Source organism: Ipomoea nil, unplaced genomic scaffold (assembly GCF_001879475.1).
Source record: "Ipomoea nil cultivar Tokyo-kokei standard unplaced genomic scaffold, Asagao_1.1 scaffold3030, whole genome shotgun sequence".
NCBI lineage: Eukaryota > Viridiplantae > Streptophyta > Magnoliopsida > Solanales > Convolvulaceae > Ipomoea > Ipomoea nil.
In genome coordinates this window covers 4356898-4364402 of record NW_017619458.1, presented here as the reverse complement: position 1 = coordinate 4364402, position 7505 = coordinate 4356898, and the positions used below count along the sequence as shown (strand labels likewise).

Here is a 7505-nt window from a genome sequence, read left to right as displayed (position 1 = left end):
TATTCATTTAGTTCACTTTTTCAATCATGCACAGACTAACACCAATAATGCACTAAATAACACCTATAATGACAAAATGCAAGAAGACAACGAATTGTTAATGCGGTTGAATTTATAGGGCACAAGCCCTGATCAAGATTAATTACTAAGCAAATTAAGTACGATGACACAGACACTTATACACTAAGATCACCTCCCGGTCACTAGTACAGATATGCAAATCCGCTACCCTTGTAAAGGGTTATCCGCTACCCTTGTACAAGGGTAGCGGATTTGAGGGACGCTGAAAGCCTTGAGTTTTCTGCTACCCTTTCACAAGGGTAGCGGAAAGTTGAATATCCGCTACCCTTCTATATATAGAAGGGTAGCGAATTTTCTTATTTTATTATTATTATTTTATTTAAGCATTCGCTGCGCTTTTTACAAAAGAAGGATAGCGGATTGTTTTTTTTTTTTTTAATTCATTATTATTTTTTATTTTTAAATGCCCCAATTTTTATAAAAATCCTATTTTCATGCACTACATATCAAGATAATACTAACCATCAACACTATTATCAACAAACTATCAAAAACAATATTATCAACACTCAACCAAATACTATCAATACAATACTTTATATCAATCCAATATAACATATAATCTAAAACAAAAATTACACATACTCTTCCAAAAAATATTTTGCTCATAAGTCTCGAATCCCATCTATTTCATTGGTAGAGTACGAATTTCCTTCAAATACCTACAAAATAATTTAATTAATCAAATTACTAAATATGATCCTTATTGGCCTGATTATGTCTGATTGAGGAAGTTGATCCTTACTGGCCTGCAAATGAGAAACAATGCAATTGTGATAGAATTTAGTGTTGAGTAACAAGGGGAGAAAGGCACCAAACAAGAAATATAATCTACATTTTGAATTAAAGATCAGTTGATGAGTGATGGGGAACCAGTTCAATTCATTTGCCACCTTAAATAATTATCGATCGGTACAAGGTAGCAACACCATTTCATTTCATTTGGCATGCAAATATAAAGTCATCTTCTCCAAACTCTTCTATATATATGTGATTCATCATCATCATATTCAGACCCTTAGATTTTGATTTATAAAAAACTAATGCAAAGTGTATACATGGTATTTATACAGAGTACCAGATTTTAGTAAAAATGAATAAATTAAAACACATTATGCTCAATATGTTGAAATAGAAACAAGCACTAACCTTAGAGGAAACAGTAGGAAGCATAGAATAGCATTTCTGCAAAAAGAACTACACATTATGGTACTTACCCTTTCAAGCCGATGCAGAAGTGCAGTTTTAAATTGGCGTACACCACGTCCACTTGAGTTGATTTAAGAAGGATGCATCTGAGAGTTGATTTGTTAAAGCCAATAGCTTTCTCCTCATTAACACATGTTGTTGATTTGTTACCTGTCAAAAGTTTTTGGGTGTCAAACAGTACATTGATTACTTAATGATGAAAGATGCACACTGTGCAACTCAAGAAATTAAAAAATATAGGGGGCAGATGAGCATAAAAACTGGATAAAGAATAACATAGAGATCCAATTTAGAAATAGTATGCTTGTGGCAAATCATACAAACAGCATTGAGGAATAACTCAAAGACAAATAAAGAAAGGGATTAATGAAACTGACCCTGTATGGTGATTGCTTCTTCAATCTGTATAATCTCAGATTCTATAGTGTGCAACCGTTCCAAGATCTCCGGAGTGCTCACAAAGCGAACAAATCTATTGAGCAGAAAAATCTGTTGCTGTATAATTCTGTTACGAAACACAAGTTCAGTGAGTTCATAGGATAACATTGATGCAGAAAAACTAGTATCTATATGCTACAGGAACCACAATACCGAATTGAAATCAAATTACTTACTTCGTAATCGAAATACTTATCCGTTTATCCCACAAAAAAAAATATCATCTCCATGACTTACTAGTGACCAAGACTTTAGTCATTAATTAGACTTTAGTGATTAATTAGACTTTAGTCACTGTAGTTCTTTGAAACATCTCTTACTCAACTGCTTTATGTCAATGGAAAAAATAAATTCTAGAAGATGAGAGTTTATGCATATTATGCACTCTATTGTCGAGATTAACTAAAAATACTCAATAGTCGGAGGGACGAAAATGGGTATTAACTCATAAACTCATAGATCAAGGGCAGCCGACACAGATAGGCATGCAGATTTAGCAAATAGATTACTATATTTGAAGAGTTGAAGATGATTTACCTGTTCAGCAAGATACATCTACATGTGCGAAGTGATTCTTGGAAGTTGCTTTCACCCACCCCCTGAGGCTTCCTCCATCTGCCCAATTATGCATGTGTTTGTGAGTGTTGTTTATAAGAAACGAAAGAAAAGAACTCTAAAGTGATACATTTATCAAACTCCAGAACTCTAAAGTGATACATGGAATTGCAGTTGTAGCTGCTGCTGGTTAATATTTCCTCATGGGCAATGAGTCAATCAACTTGTTAAAACAGTTGGCAACGTAGTATTGAAATTTGTACTCTCTAATATTCTAGACTAGTACAGTGTAGACCATATGCTCTATTGCTCTGTGGCTACCTTTAGTTTCCCTAAACTTCTTGTGTTTGATACTCAACCACAACAATGAAGAAAAGTTTAAACAACACAAATTGTTGCAACACCCCACATGCTACCGATTACTTTTGACTATATCATACTTTACTCAAAATGTATGTAACCCAAACTGATCTATATCATACAACAACCATACTTTATTAACATCTCACTCTTTTCTTAATCACCACAAATCTCAAACACGATCACCAATTATTAATTCATACATTCCTACAACCCTTCCCAGTGGCTTCTAATTCAACATTATCAAATTAGACCTCCAATCCCTCACCTTCCCATTCATGCCTCCCCAAAAAAGAGAAGATGGTAGACATTCTTCCTTTTCTTTCCTAAAAAAAAGAAACTGTTGTTTTTCATATCTTCAAGACAATTCACAATCTAGTTTTAGCCCTCCAAATTCCCAGTCACGGAAACAGATTTAGCAAATATTTCAAACAAAATCAATGGAAAATGAGATGCCAAGCAAACTGACAAAGAAAATGGGAATTGAAACTTATATAAGCTTGCTTTCTTGGCAATTAATTGCTGCAACATCATCACATACTCAACTTTCTCAATTCATTGATGACCATTGACCACCAGAAGCAAAAACCCAGAGCCTAGAAAAGACAAGAGGTATGGAGTAGCAGATATGGTGTTCCAAAAGAAGGCATATGGAGATGGCATCTTAGTAAAGGATACGGAGTGTAGCAACTTTTACTGGAAAATATGCAGTTATATATAAAAGGATGCAAAAACCCAAAACCAAATAAAAAAATATCTGCATATGCAATTTAGTACTACCTGAGACGATGAATTGATTAAACTGAAATGATAGTGTATCTAAGTGCATGCTATTCACAATTGATATTATTGCATATATTCACAATCGAAACTTGGGTTTTTTTAATTTGTTCTGTATATGCCATTGTTGCTGGATGTGTTAAGGGTTTTAGCCGAATAACAACAATAAACAAATTAACCAAAAAATTAACCTTACCTGATGGACGAAGCAGCGGCTGGAGCGGTGGATCGAAGCAGCGGCAGCGACACTGTGGTGGTGGAGACGGCGGATGAGGGCGTGGGGCGGTGACGGTGATCGAGGCCGTGTCCTCGCCGGAGATGCGGTGAGGTGATCGAGTTAGTCGAGGTCGGCCCTGAGGTGAGGGTGTGAGATTTGCAGAAGCCTTGGTTGTGAGATGTGAGTGGTGAGAGGATGGAGAACCCGTTCAATCTGTACGAGGGTTAGGTTTTTTTAATTTAATTTTTTTTTTTAATATCGTTTCCGCTGCCCTTTGCTACGCGAAAGGGCAGCGGAAACTCGTTCCGCCTTCTTTTTTTTTTTTTTTAAACCGCTACCCTTCTTTTAGAAAGGGTAGCGATTTCTTATTCATTTAATTACAGTTATGCCACCGTTCTTTTTTTTTTAAATAATACACTATCCTAGCTTAAAGTAGAATTTCTTTGGTCTATTTTGTATTAGTGGGTATCTATTGAAATTGTTCAAAAGTATTGCTAAAAATTGATGGTCACGAGTTTAAACTCGTGATGCAAAATCCCTTCTGCCTTGAAAGAATAGCAACACATGTTGCTATTGACCTGTCTGACCAGTTCTCATAACACGATACCTCAAGGATAGACTATAGTCCCATGGTTGAATGACATACCTTGAGTAACTGTTTTGCTCCAGCATTTGGTTTCTACCAGTCTCAAGACGTACCAACAATTCAAAAAAAAAAAGAAAAAGAAAAAGAAAAAAAAAACACTTATACTACCAAACCCTAATGCATAAAGTATACCTCTTCTCCATATAGGCAACATAATTACCATAAACAAAACTAGGAAAGGTCTAGAACCTTGCTATTCAAAAAAAGGCACAGTATTCTTATAAACATGGTAATAAAGATATTTTGATAATAAAAATAGCCAATACACAAAAACTAACAAGCTTCCCCTTTTAACATTTTTATTGACAAAATATGTAAAGCCAAACTAGGTAGAATAGCAACTATAACCACCAATTCCCCTTTTTAGTCATACAAAACCCTAAGACACACAAAAACACTAAGTCAATCATGCAGCACACAAGCATACTGTTGGGTATCCGCCAGGTTCAGTCTTTGCTTGATTCGAGACGTGACGTTGTGGCTTACCATAAAGAGATGTGTTTAAATGGTTAATGTCCACCTACTTATCACCAATTGATTTTAAATAGTATATATATATATATATATATATATATATATATATATATATATATATATATATATATAACAACCAGATAGTTAAAAAAAAAAAAAACTCTGTAGTTAAGCGTGTTTGACTTACAACAATCACAAAATGAGTGACTCGCTCACTAGGAAGTAAGCATATGCCCTGTTTGGTAAAAAAATTGGCCTATAGGCCAATTTTGGCTTATTTGACCACTATTAATTGTTTGATTTAGTTAAAATATCAATACAAATGTTTGGTTAATTAGCTTTTTGCAACTCCAAAAGGTTAAAATTCAAAAAGCTACTCCAAGCATCCTTTTCAATTAGCTTTTTGAGAAAAGAAATTATACCAAACAACTATCAGCTAACAGTTAATTTACCAAACACTTTTCTACAATCAGCTAATGTTATCAATTATTTATACCCTCTAATTAACACAATCAGCTAACTGCTAACAGCTATCAGCTATCAGCTAACAGCCATTTTATCAAACAGGGCCATAGTGTATTGCTCTATCACATACGAATCTAGAAGAACTGTGGGTAACGGGCAGGGGATTAGCATCATCTCATGCAATCTTTCTTAAAGCTCAGAACAATTTGCACTATAATTCCCAACTTTACGAAAATATTCCAACCTTATTCACCAACAGAACAACATATTTTTCACCAAAATATTCCAACCTTATTCGATCACGAATAGAACAACATATTTTTCACTCCTTTTTTTTTTTTTTTTTTTTTTTTTTTGGATTTTCAGCATCATTTTCTTGAGTGTAGTTTTTGATATTTTCAAATTTCAATACAACAACCGGCAGAACTGTGGCAACAACAATCAGCCAGCATCAACAAGAACAACCACACTTGGAATTCACAAGATAATGTCCTATCCAAATTAAACTTGCCAGGGAGTTTACTTCACAGGGTAGAATTTGAGAGTTCCCGTAATAGAGCGTACTATAATAATATATCTCCTAATTGTTTGTTAGCAACTACACTCTAGTCGACTTTATAGGTTATGTTGGTAACAGTCTACGTGATAGTTACGTTGTTGAGAAAACATTATACCTAATTATCTATGACTATTAATTAAAAAATATTTATATTTTGCCTGCAGCAAAATATTTACAAATTCATTAATTTCTTTGTGATTATGTAATCTTTTGACGCTACAATACATGAAGTTACTTTTCGTCATTATTAGTTTTATCATTACGGGATAATCAACGGCAAGCTAACACTATTATACGTATGAAATTGAATTGGTGAAATTTGATAAATGTAGGAAAAAGATGCAATAGGGATGAAATTGGATGCCAGATGATTACGATAGAGTGGAAAAGAGAATAAGAAAATATGAACAAATTGTATGGAAGAAAATAAAGGAAAGAGGTTTTCAAAAAAAAAAAAAAAAAAAGGAAAGAGGGAAGAAATGAGTTTTCTGTAGTGATTTCCATTTAATTGGATTTCCCTTTAATTGGGGTTTTTTTTTTTGAAAGGACCTTTAATTGGCTTTGATTAGCCTCTGATTGCCTCCAAAAATTGAAGGGGTAGGGCCCTTTATATAGGTGTACCTGACCATTCAGAAATATAATATTTTCTAAGGGACACTTGACTTTTGAGAATATAATATTACATCAATAATTTAATAAATATAATATTACATTAATAATTCAATAATGAATTATTATAATATTTTAATTAGTTGGGGAGTAGCCACAGCATCCTTAATCAGTTAAAATTATATATTAAGTTGTTAGGGTCACATAAAGTTTTAGACATATCAATTATGATTAATTGTATGTAATATGATGGAATTTAGCCCACAGGAAATTTCGTTATATTTGTATGATTAATTAGGATGAAATACTGAACTATGATCATAATTTAGCCCACAGGCAACGGAATGTAGTTTAGTAGTTTTATCGTGATGATAGGAATAAAGAATTTTATTTACTTTATGAATAACTCTCATCTCTATCATGAAGCTTAATTTTATGATGTAAACTTTAGGTCATATATCTTAATTTGCCCACATGGATTAAGATAAAGGAACATGATCCTTAAGTTTTTGTCATAATGGTTGTAATGAATCTAATTGAATTAAAACTTCAGCCCACAGGCAAGTTTTATGTCACTTGATTCTTCAACCCATTTGATAATTGTTTCATCACAAAATTTCAGTTGGATCTAATTGAGTAGAACTTTAGCCCACAGGCAAGTTTTATGTCACTAGATTCTTCTGACTATTTAGTAATTTGAGATAAAATACTACCATAAATGTTTAAATGGAATTTAATAGAATTAAAACTTTAGCGCACGTTTTATGTCAATAAATTCAAACACATTAGATAGTAATTTTCTCTCACTTTCTTAGAATTTATAAATTTAGTTCAATTATAATTCTAAGTTTCATGGTTTGCATTGACAAAACATGTATTTAGTCACTTTCCAAAATTTAGATACACCTTTTATTAATTATTTTTCACGAAACTTACTTGGTTATTTGGACTAACTATAGTAAGTTGCGTGGTATGATATACCTCTTTTGGATTCCAATAATAAAATGTATCCTTTTGAGCCAAATTACAACTTGGTTTTGGAAGGCGTATTTTATATTTTAGTATGTCCAACTATGGTGGAGAATCATGTCCTCATTAATTATTCATTTAGT

The 7505-nt window shown here is 33.1% G+C and overlaps 1 long non-coding RNA gene across 1 annotated transcript; it reads right to left on the bottom strand.

The window, feature by feature from the left end:
- Positions 1–570: 570 nt before the first annotated feature.
- LOC109163614 lies at positions 571–3829 on the bottom strand. Its single transcript, XR_002051301.1, has 5 exons — positions 3620–3829; positions 2266–2343; positions 1668–1795; positions 1299–1440; positions 571–830 (listed from the first exon to the last, which is right to left on the bottom strand). It is a non-coding gene; the product is annotated as an uncharacterized LOC109163614 (long non-coding RNA).
- Between the last annotated feature and the right edge of the window lie 3676 nt (positions 3830–7505).